The sequence below is a fragment of the Tasmannia lanceolata genome, unplaced genomic scaffold (genome assembly GCF_043159265.1).
Source record: "Tasmannia lanceolata isolate RefF3 unplaced genomic scaffold, GAP_Taslan_0.1 ptg000008l, whole genome shotgun sequence".
Classification (NCBI taxonomy): domain Eukaryota; kingdom Viridiplantae; phylum Streptophyta; class Magnoliopsida; order Canellales; family Winteraceae; genus Tasmannia; species Tasmannia lanceolata.
Window position 1 is genome coordinate 43,147,949 of NW_027518685.1, and position 12,634 is coordinate 43,160,582.

The 12,634-nt window shown below is 42.3% G+C and overlaps 1 long non-coding RNA gene across 1 annotated transcript; it reads right to left on the reverse strand.

Moving 5' to 3' along the window:
- Nucleotides 1-7,618: 7,618 nt before the first annotated feature.
- Nucleotides 7,619-12,155, reverse strand: LOC143885326 (uncharacterized). The gene is made up of 2 exons (XR_013253202.1): nt 11,520-12,155; nt 7,619-8,058 (listed from the first exon to the last, which is right to left on the reverse strand). It is a non-coding gene; the product is annotated as an uncharacterized LOC143885326 (long non-coding RNA).
- Nucleotides 12,156-12,634: the final 479 nt, after the last annotated feature.

Sequence of the window (12,634 nt, forward strand, 5' to 3'; positions counted from 1 at the left end):
TCGGGTTTGTATTTGAGCATTGGACTTGAGATTCAGAAACATTGATTTAGCAATGAGATTTTGGAATTGGGAATTTGCATCAAAGAATTGAGCATACAGGAATCATCAAGGGTTTGAATTTTGGGAATTCAAAATGGGCGGGATTATGAGATTCGGCCAAATGGATTCAAACATGCGACTCAGATTGTGTTGGGATATGACTTGGTTAGGCAAAAGGGACGAAGTTCTATTAGGTGTAAAAGGGCATTAGTAGAATAGGGGAATGACTCGGTTGTGACATGGAAGGCCGCAACTTGGTCGAATGCGACTCGGTTGCATTGGGATGGGTTGATTAAGGAATTGGATTGAGTCAACTAAGGGGAGAGTCCAATTAGTTAAAGAGGTTGAGCATACTCGACTAGAGAGTTGGGTCAACTCGACTAGGGAGGTTGGCTAGAGTTGATTCAGTTGAGCTGGGTTGGGATCCCACTTGGTTGGATTGTATTGGGGCGTTTTGACTTAAGCTGCAGGTGGCCTGGCTGGGTTAGATTTAATGTAACCAAATTTATGGATAAATGGTGTGCCTCAGTGAGTGGACAAAGGTATGGCTTGGGTTGATGTGTGGCTATGGTTATAGGGTTTAAGGCTTATGGGTATGGGGTTTAGTGAGTCGGGTCTAAGTTAGGAGCAAACCCGAGACTAGCCATGGTCTAACCAGGAGGAAGCAGGGTACAAACCAGGGTGCGGACCAGGGTGCACCAGGGTGCGAACCAGCAGGGAACCAGGGTGCGAACCAGCAGGGGAACCAGGGTGCAACCAGCAGGGAACCTGGGTGCAACCAGCAGCGAACCTGGGTGCGAACCAGCAGGGAACCAGGGTGCGAACCAGCAGGGGAACCAGGGTGCAACCAGGAGGGAACCTGGGTGCAACCAGCAGCGAACCTGGGTGCAACCAGGGTCTAACCAGAGTGCGAACCAGCAGGGAACCAGGGTGCGAACCAATATCGAACCAGGGTGCGAACCAGTAGGGAACCAGGGTGCAACCAGCAGGGAACCAGGGTGCAACCAGTAGGGAACCAGGGTGCAACCAGCAGGGGAACCAGGGTGCGAATCAGTAGGGAACCAGGGTGCAACCAGCATCGAACCTGGGTGCAACCAGCAGCGAACCTGGGTGCAACCAGGGTCTAACCAGAGGCTAACCAGGGGGAAAACAGACCCTACATGCTTCCTAACATGGTTTTTCTTTTAAAGTAAAAGATATGCATGAAAACAGACCCTACATAGAATTGAAATAAATGCCTACCTCTTTGGAAACCCACTTTGTGTTTGATTTTTCTTTGATGGTAATTCCTTGAAGATGATTCCTTGCTTGATAATGACTGCTTTTGATATATATCACCCAACGTATAAAATCACCCGATCCGGCAAGGATGGCCGAACCCTTGAAGAGATGAGGGAGAGGGATGAATTTTCTAAGAGAGGGGTTCTTTTTCTTCTTTTTCTTGGATGGTGGGATGAGAGGGTATTTATAGGAGAATGGGATAGGAGGTTAGGTGAGGTTAGGTGAGGTTAGGTAAGGTTAGGTGAGGTTAGGTGGTTAGGTGAGGTTAGGTGAGGTTAGGTGAGGTTAGGTAAGGTTAGGTGAGGTTAGGTGGTTAGGTGAGGTTAGGTGAGGTTAGGTGAGGTTTGGATGGTTAGGATGAGAGGAGAGGTTAGGTGAGGTTAGGTGAGGTTTGGATGGTTAGGATGAGAGGAGAGGTTAGGTGGTTTTGGATGGTTAGACCCAGGTCAAGATCTGCCATTGATCTAACGATTTACGGAAATCGGGTCTCGGAATGGAATCAGGGTTCGGGCTATGAAGTGACCCTATCTTATTTTGTCCCGATTGATGATCCGTAAAGTCAGATCAAGATATTAATGACCTAAAACATATATTAGGTTATTGTTGGTTAAAGTAAAGCAAAATGTGGGTGTCTACAGATGCCCCTCTTTGGTAGAGACGACGTAGTCATCGAATACCAAAGTTAAAATGACAGAACCATTTTGCGTAACTTTAATCGACAAAGGAACCCCCTAAACACAATGCAACCTAATATAATGCAAGACCTTAGATGAAATCCTAGAATTGGAATGCAATAAAACAAACCCGCTGCGGTGCCGCTGGCAACGAGAGAAATGGGATACCATTTTCAAATGGATTTTCGGAGGGAAAGGAATATCGCTTTTGAACAGCTTCAGAGGAAATGAGACGTCATTTTCAAATGGTCTCAGAGAGAATAATGGATGACTTTTGAAAGATTCTTAATGAAAATGCAGCATCATTTTTGAATGGGCTTGGGCAAGATAAAATACCGTATTTATACGGATTCCAAGGAAATGAGACATCATAGTTGTATGATGTTCAAAGGGTATAAGAGATCATTGTTGTATGGACTTGAAGAGAATGAAATACCGTATTTGTACGGATTCCAAGGAAATGAGACATCATAGTTGTATGATGTTCAAAGGGGATAAGAGACCATAGTTGTATGGACTCGAAGAGAATGAAATACCGTATTTGTACGGATTCCAAGGAAATGAGACATCATAGTTGTATGATGTTCAAAGGGTATAAGAGACCATAGTTGTATGGACTCGAAGAGAATGAAATACCGTATTTGTACGGATTCCAAGGAAATGAGACATCATAGTTGTATGATGTTCAAAGGGTATAAGAGACCATAGTTGTATGGACTCGAAGAGAATGAAATACCGTATTTGTAAGGATTCCAAGGAAATGAGACATCATAGTTGTATGATGTTCAAAGGGGATAAGAGATCAAAGTTGTATGGACTCGAAGAGAATGAAATACCGTATTTGTACGGATTCCAAGGAAATGAGACATCATAGTTGTATGATGTTCAAAGAGGATAAGAGACCATAGTTGTATGGACTTGAAGAGAATGAAATACCGTATTTGTACGGATTCCAAGGAAATGAGACATCATAGTTGTATGATGTTCAAAGGGGATAAGAGACCATAGTTGTATGGACTCGAAGAGAATGAAATACCGTATTTGTACGGATTCCAAGGAAATGAGACATCATAGTTGTATGATGTTCAAAGGGTATAAGAGACCATAGTTGTATGGACTCGAAGAGAATGAAATACCGTATTTGTAAGGATTCCAAGGAAATGAGACATCATAGTTGTATGATGTTCAAAGGGGATAAGAGATCAAAGTTGTATGGACTCGAAGAGAATGAAATACCGTATTTGTACGGATTCCAAGGAAATGAGACATCATAGTTGTATGATGTTCAAAGAGGATAAGAGACCATAGTTGTATGGACTTGAAGAGAATGAAATACCGTATTTGTACGGATTCCAAGGAAATGAGACATCATAGTTGTATGATGTTCAAAGGGGATAAGAGACCATAGTTGTATGGACTCGAAGAGAATGAAATACCGTATTTGTACGGATTCCAAGGAAATGAGACATCATAGTTGTATGATGTTCAAAGGGTATAAGAGATCATTGTTGTATGGACTTGAAGAGAATGAAATACCGTATTTGTACGGATTCCAAGGAAATGAGACATCATAGTTGTATGATGTTCAAAGGGGATAAGAGACCATAGTTGTATGGACTCGAAGAGAATGAAATACCGTATTTGTACGGATTCCAAGGAAATGAGACATCATAGTTGTATGATGTTCAAAGGGTATAAGAGACCATAGTTGTATGGACTCGAAGAGAATGAAATACCGTATTTGTACGGATTCCAAGGAAATGAGACATCATAGTTGTATGATGTTCAAAGAGGATAAGAGACCATAGTTGTATGGACTTGAAGAGAATGAAATACCGTATTTGTACGGATTCCAAGGAAATGAGACATCATAGTTGTATGATGTTCAAAGGGGATAAGAGACCATAGTTGTATGGACTCGAAGAGAATGAAATACCGTATTTGTACGGATTCCAAGGAAATGAGACATCATAGTTGTATGATGTTCAAAGGGTATAAGAGACCATAGTTGTATGGACTCGAAGAGAATGAAATACCGTATTTGTAAGGATTCCAAGGAAATGAGACATCATAGTTGTATGATGTTCAAAGGGGATAAGAGACCATAGTTGTATGGACTCGAAGAGAATGAAATACCGTATTTGTACGGATTCCAAGGAAATGAGACATCATAGATGTATGATGTTCAAAGAGGATAAGAGACCATAGTTGTATGGACTCGAAGAAAAGAGGCACCGTTCACAAACGGGCTCAAGGAGAAGACAAGACCATTCACAAATGGACTCGAGAAATGAGGCACCATTCACAAACGGGCTCAAGGAGGACGATACCATTCACAAATGGATTCGAGAAAAGAGGCGCCATTCACAAATGGGCTCAAGGATAAGACAAGACCATTCACAAATGGACTCGAGAAATGAGGCACCATTCACAAACGGGCTCAAGGAGAAGACGAGACCATTCACAAATGGATTCGAGAAATGAGGCACCGTTCACAAACGGGCTCAAGGAGAAGACAAGACCATTCACAAATGGACTCGAGAAATGAGGCACCGTTCACAAACGGGCTCAAAGAGGACACGAGACCATTCACAAATGGACTCAGAAAATGAGGCACCGTTCACAAACGGGCTCAAGGAGAAGATGAGACCATTCACAAATGGACTCAGAGAATGAGACACCGTTCACAAACGGGTTCAAGGAGAAGACGAGACCATTCACAAATGGACTTGAGAAATGAGGCCCCGTTCACAAACGGGCTCGAAGAATTTAGAGATTTTTTATGAACTTGAATTTGACGTAGGATTGGATTTTTTTTTTTTTTTTTTTTAATTAAGGATTTGGATTTGATAAATTTTTTTATTTTTGGAAAATGAGGTACCGTCCGCAAACGGGCTCAAGGAGAAGATGAGACCATTCACAAATGGCCTCGAGAACAGAGGCACCGTTCACAAACGGGCTCAAAGAGGACATTAGAGCATTCACAAATGGACTCAGAGAATGAGAAACCTGTTCACAAACGGGTTCAAGGAGAAGACGAGACCATTCACAAATGGACTCGAGAAATGAGGCACCTTTCACAAAAGGGCTCAAAGAGGACATGAGATTTTTCATGAACTTGAATTTGACGTAAGATTGGATTTGTTTGAATCGGGGATTGGATTTGATGAATTTTGGATTTTTTTTTTTTTTTTTTTTTTTTGAACTCAATGAAATCGGGGACATTATAGATCGTGCCCAGTAAAGATATTGGAAACCAAGACTTTGACGAATGATGAGACGACCAACCTTATGAACGAAGAACCATTAGTAACAAGAATGGATTAGGAACACTTTTATGAAACTTCAACAAGATTTTTCTCAATGAGACTGTTGGTCTTGTCTTCTGGGGATTTTGATAACTGAAACCTTGAACAAGATACTTGAAATTGGTAATTTAGAACAACGGCTCTCTAACATGGAAAAGCGGGATCTGTTTTTTGACAGGTGCTTAGATGAACATTTCTTGACCAGGATAGTATTTAACTAACCGGAAGGAAATTCTGAATTTTAATGGTTCATCTTTCTGAGAAATTGGCTCAACCACCATTGCATCTGGGGCTCTTCCAAGCTTAAGGTGCCTTCCTGGGGTATGATCTTTTTACGGAAGCTGGGCTTTCTGATGTTTCTACTTCTGAACTCTTCTGAGTTGATCTTCTTTGAAATGTAGCTGTTTGACTAGATTCTCGAACCCTTTCAGGTATAATTGCAGGGAGCTGCCTAGGCCGGGCCTCCTTCACCAAGACAGTTACATCATTTGGACATAGGAACGACGATTGACTCTTTCTAAAGAGAAAACTTAGATGAAAGGCACTACTCAAAGGATTGAGCAGCCCTGAAGGAGTGAACTTAGAATAACAAAGATTGACTGACTATACTGACAAACACAGTGATGCTTCTGACTTAGTTAATATTTTGTTTGGTAAGTCTATCCTTTCGAGGAATAGTTTTTCAATTGGTAAACACTGGACTTTTTCCTTAAAACAGTAATGCCTCAAGGATTTAATTACGCCCCCTAAGATTGCTTAGCTTCAATGCCCCCAGTTTTGAGGATATCACTTGAATTTGCTTGAACTTCAGTTGATCTTCAGTCTTGATACCAGCTGTAGCCTTCTTATAATGATTCTCTTACCGTGACCAAGTCACCTCTTCGGGGTTTTTAACTTGGCGGACCGCGCTAGCCTTAACTTTTGCCTGAACCACCATTCTAGGTTTTCGATCCAGCAGGCTATCCCCTTAGCTTTTGCCTAAGCCGCCCTTTCGGGTTTTCAACTTAGCAGGGGAATGATCTTAAATTTTGCCTAGACCGCCCTTTCAGGTTTTCAGTCTAGCAGATCTTCAAACTCCGTTATTTTTCTTATTCATCATCATTTCATTTTTTTATTGTATCTCAGGACCTAGCTCATTAGTTCTGAACACCAGAAGGACTTTTATAGGTAGGATAGGGCTTTTCAAAGAATGGCTTAAGGCTCAACAAAGATTTCGACCGAACCTGTGAACAGGTCGCCTACATATCCCAAGGTAGGAATCAGGTCGTGTGTAGTTCAGGGCGAATGCCCCTAGTTTGAAGATAAATTGTTTGATTTTTTTTTCCTTTTTTCTTTTCTTTCTGGAACAATTAACTTCTCTTCTTTTGGAACTTGTCCCTCTCTTTTTTTTTTTGAAAGGATTGAATTTCTTTTCCTTTTTGAATCGACCGAACTCGGTTCAACCGAGTTGCCTACGTACCCCAGTATAGGGATCAGGTCTCGCGTAGTTCGGGGGAATGCCCCAAGTTTGATGGGTTTTCAAGAAAATTTGATTTAGGCTCGAAGGGTTTGCAAATCGGTATTCTTTTGACATTGGGTTTTGATTTTGGGATTTAATCGGCCAAAGGAGGCCTTTCGATGTTCAGATTGGGAATCGATCTAGGTTACTAGAGTCCCTCTGGTACTGATTATTTTTTTTTTCTCTTTTGTTTTTTTTTTTTTTTTCGCGGAGTTTGACGGCATTTCCAGGTAAGAGATAATGGATCTTCTTCTTTCAAGATTCTAATACGTGCTTTTGACTTTCATAGAGCGAAACTTGTTCTTTGACATCCTCCATCTATGGATTCGTACTCTCGATATCTGATGATCACTTTTCATTGTTTGCTTTTGAACTTTTCATCTTGAATTTGTTGGCTTTATGTTATGAATTTGAGAACCAAGGTCATTGATTGGAAATATGAAAGTTGTTTCCACTCTATGCCCCTTGTATAGCATATATCTTCTCACTTTCTTCATTTTCTTTGAGCTTTCCATCTATGTCTTGCCCCTGGTATCGGTTGTAGCTTTTCTAGACAATCTTCTTATTCTTGAAATAATTTTATCAATTCTTCACACTCTTTAGAGGGTAATGTATTTTCAATCGGCATTCACTGAATCAAAGTTTCAGTGCCAGTGTTTATCATTTCAATTTCATCTTTGAAAGGTTGGGATTGGCGCTCCTCCTCTCGTTCAAGTAATTGCTGTGACTCAAGTGGAGTTTCGTCAATTTTGTCCTCATTTGAAGAGGGAGTCTTATTTTAAGATCAGAAGCACACTTAAGAACAGACACAAGTGAACTTTTTGGAACTGACTGAAATTTTATTTAAAGAAAAGCTATTACATCAGACGACCTATCCTGAACATGCTCAGGATTCACAACTCTAAATAAGAAAAGGAAACAGAAGATAACTTGCCTGGACTAGGCATTGACCTTTAACTGTAAGACCGGACTCAACAATTATACTGACCATGATGACTGACTCAACATAAAATAGTAAGTGACTAAAACTTTAACTGCTGCAACTGTTTGGCGTTGAAGGCTCGGCGAAGGCTGGTTCGTTCTGAACATCATCATGGCTGATACTTTCAATTTTGGACAATGATGACTGATTCGCATAGGGAAATGCCCCTAGCTCAAGGATTCTGAGAGTGAACTCTGAAGGACTTAGCAAAATAATCTTGAAAAAGGTAGCCCCTAGAGGAGGAACAGACCAGGGGTACAAGCAAGATTGGATTATCTGGACCAGGCATGATCAGATCATGAGAACGCATAATCGAAAGATTGTGAGATTCTGCATCTGCCAGTTAGGGGATGGCATGAAGATACGATCGAATCGTATGACAGAAGAACGAAAGGCGCACGATCAAAAGATTAGATGAGATAGCATAAGATTGCTTTCAACGGATAGATCATGAATGACTAATCCTATGAGATCTTTGGAAATGATGGGATTTATATCCTAACCCAAAGGGAATTTTTTTTTTTTTCACATTTTATCAGTGTTACCTGAAGGCATCAACCTTAATCCTAATCTATCGGAGTGGAGAGAGAATCTCGACTCATGACTTTGTTCGTGTATATAAGGACCGATCGTGACCATTGGAAGATGGACCACGGCCTAATCTAGACACCAATGGGTAGGATATCCTAAACTAGGCTCACACACGTGATGCACATGTGTTCGTATACTACATGCATGTGTAGGTTAATCTAGGGGTAAGGCCAAGAGTTCCCTTAGCGCGAATCCCTGCTCGATATACTGTACCAGTGTCCGGCGTATCAGTACGTGAACAAGAGATCCGTTTACGTACCATAAAGGTACCAGGCTAAGGGTGGAATGCTTCTCTAGCACAGAGGCACCAGGTGATGAAATCCCAGTCAACCATGCTAGATAACACTCCGGGTTCCTAAAATAGGACGTGTGTGCACGTGAGATGCAAGAGTTTAGATGCAAGTGATGTAAGTGTGTGCAATAAGTTCGCGCGATCTATGATGCCTTCAGGTTTTGTTAGATTAAGTTTGAGTAAAATGTGATGAGAAAATAAAACAAGACAAACTAATCTGACAAGTATACAAGAGATAGAGTTCTTATGAGCCAGTTAAATTAAATTCAAATGAATTATCTTTTGGAATTTTAATGAAGTTAGGTGATCCCCAGCAGAGTCGCCAGACTGTGGTACCCGGATCCCGCGAGAGGGGTGGGGCGCGAGCCGCCTCGCACTCTCTCTTGGTCTCTCGTTTCCACGCGATTGGCGTGTGCATTTTAATGTTGATTTGAATTAATCTTTCCTGTGAACTTGGGATCACTAAGGCAATCCGAATTCCACACGAAAGAGACTGACAGAGTCGCCACCTAGATGTGGGATCTAGGACCCGTAATTAACCAGAAATCTAGACTCGGTACCTGGTTACGAGAATGGAAGGTATGGGGAGTTATCCGCCACATGCACCATTCCTGCCCGATAATCGGTCTTCGATTCCAAAAGCTAACTCTTTTAAATTTATTTTAAATGGCTCATTCAACTCTATGTTAATGTGCGAACTAAGTGACATGCATCCTATGATCTAATTTCAATGAGAATCCTAAATGTGTATCTTGATTTATTAATTTGTCTGGATTCAATCTAAGTGAAAGTTCTCCTAGAATTCTAATTTCATGGAAAGTCCTAAGTGATTTGATTAAGTATTTACGAGAAAATTAATATACAAAACACCACAATTTGTTTGTGGTGCCGACTCGCGGGTGGTATGCCATCAGACATCCAAGCTGCCTACGTACCCAAGCCTTACTGGGATCAGAGTCGACGTAGTTCGGTGCACCTAAGCTAAGCTACTTATGCCTAACTCAACTAGGACACCGACCTAGACGGGATTGACTGTTTCAACAGTTTTAGGAGAAGTTATTTAATTCAAGTTGAGGATTTTATTATCTTAGGATTTCATCTAAGATGCTATATGATTCTCATCTAAATGCAAATGGTCCCTTAGACTAATGCAGGTTTGCCTACATCCTAGTTTACTAGGCTTGTCCTAGGGAAAGATTGGGTGACTAGTGTAACTAGACCTATGGCACGGTTGCTATACATAGCAAACGTCCGTGATGAGGCTGGACTCCTAACTCTAGGACTCCCTAAAACCTAAGACTCCCTAAAACTTAGGACACGACACGACACCGGTGTTCCTAAATTGGGCTCTAAGGGTCCTTACGACGGAAACCATAATCCAATGGTTCCGAGAGACACGAGATGAATCGAGATGATGAATAGTGTGAGGGAATGGGAAAGATAGAGAAAGGTGCGACTGAACTTGGGAGTGCCAAATTGCCTACGTACCCCGTGATGGGGATCAAGCCACACGTAGTTCCACTGGGGAGGTTGCTTGGATTTTGGAAAACAAGATTGGTATTTGGATCAGGAATCGGGTTTGTATTTGAGCATTGGACTTGAGATTCAGAAACATTGATTTAGCAATGAGATTTTGGAATTGGGAATTTGCATCAAAGAATTGAGCATACAGGAATCATCAAGGGTTTGAATTTTGGGAATTCAAAATGGGCGGGATTATGAGATTCGGCCAAATGGATTCAAACATGCGACTCAGATTGTGTTGGGATATGACTTGGTTAGGCAAAAGGGAGGAAGTTCTATTAGGTGTAAAAGGGCATTAGTAGAATAGGGGAATGACTCGGTTGTGACATGGAAGGCCGCAACTTGGTCGAATGCGACTCGGTTGCATTGGGATGGGTTGATTAAGGAATTGGATTGAGTCAACTAAGGGGAGAGTCCAATTAGTTAAAGAGGTTGAGCATACTCGACTAGAGAGTTGGGTCAACTCGACTAGGGAGGTTGGCTAGAGTTGATTCAGTTGAGCTGGGTTGGGATCCCACTTGGTTGGATTGTATTGGGGCGTTTTGACTTAAGCTGCAGGTGGCCTGGCTGGGTTAGATTTAATGTAACCAAATTTATGGATAAATGGTGTGCCTCAGTGAGTGGACAAAGGTATGGCTTGGGTTGATGTGTGGCTATGGTTATAGGGTTTAAGGCTTATGGGTATGGGGTTTAGTGAGTCGGGTCTAAGTTAGGAGCAAACCCGAGACTAGCCATGGTCTAACCAGGAGGAAGCAGGGTACAAACCAGGGTGCGGACCAGGGTGCACCAGGGTGCGAACCAGCAGGGAACCAGGGTGCGAACCAGCAGGGGAACCAGGGTGCAACCAGCAGGGAACCTGGGTGCAACCAGCAGCGAACCTGGGTGCGAACCAGCAGGGAACCAGGGTGCGAACCAGCAGGGGAACCAGGGTGCAACCAGGAGGGAACCTGGGTGCAACCAGCAGCGAACCTGGGTGCAACCAGGGTCTAACCAGAGTGCGAACCAGCAGGGAACCAGGGTGCGAACCAATATCGAACCAGGGTGCGAACCAGTAGGGAACCAGGGTGCAACCAGCAGGGAACCAGGGTGCAACCAGTAGGGAACCAGGGTGCAACCAGCAGGGGAACCAGGGTGCGAATCAGTAGGGAACCAGGGTGCAACCAGCATCGAACCTGGGTGCAACCAGCAGCGAACCTGGGTGCAACCAGGGTCTAACCAGAGGCTAACCAGGGGGAAAACAGACCCTACATGCTTCCTAACATGGTTTTTCTTTTAAAGTAAAAGATATGCATGAAAACAGACCCTACATAGAATTGAAATAAATGCCTACCTCTTTGGAAACCCACTTTGTGTTTGATTTTTCTTTGATGGTAATTCCTTGAAGATGATTCCTTGCTTGATAATGACTGCTTTTGATATATATCACCCAACGTATAAAATCACCCGATCCGGCAAGGATGGCCGAACCCTTGAAGAGATGAGGGAGAGGGATGAATTTTCTAAGAGAGGGGTTCTTTTTCTTCTTTTTCTTGGATGGTGGGATGAGAGGGTATTTATAGGAGAATGGGATAGGAGGTTAGGTGAGGTTAGGTGAGGTTAGGTAAGGTTAGGTGAGGTTAGGTGGTTAGGTGAGGTTAGGTGAGGTTAGGTGAGGTTAGGTAAGGTTAGGTGAGGTTAGGTGGTTAGGTGAGGTTAGGTGAGGTTAGGTGAGGTTTGGATGGTTAGGATGAGAGGAGAGGTTAGGTGAGGTTAGGTGAGGTTTGGATGGTTAGGATGAGAGGAGAGGTTAGGTGGTTTTGGATGGTTAGACCCAGGTCAAGATCTGCCATTGATCTAACGATTTACGGAAATCGGGTCTCGGAATGGAATCAGGGTTCGGGCTATGAAGTGACCCTATCTTATTTTGTCCCGATTGATGATCCGTAAAGTCAGATCAAGATATTAATGACCTAAAACATATATTAGGTTATTGTTGGTTAAAGTAAAGCAAAATGTGGGTGTCTACAGCATCATCTGATTTCATTGGAGTCCCCGTATTGGGGTTTGTGGTTGGCTTTGAAGTGTTTGATATTGTTTTTACTTCATTAGGCTACCTAGCGGCTGGTCTGGGCTAATTAATGTTGTTTATCATGCTATGATTGCTATTATTACAGGTTGTGTACTCTTTAGTTATAAGTCTTTCTTTGCTTAGTACTTGATTTGTTTATATAAGAATTGAATGGAATTTGAGATTGCCTAGTAGCTCTTTTCTGCTCTCTTGGTGGACTAGCGCAGTCTTCTAGACTTCTTTAGATACTAGAACCTATACTAGGAGGCATATTCTGTCTCATTAGAAAATCCTCCTTTGGAGGCGAGCCTCATTTTTAGCTTAACCTCAAGGAGGTTGCTTTGATTTTGATAAATGGTGTACCCATATGAGGCATGCCTTGCCTCATTTAGAGAGCC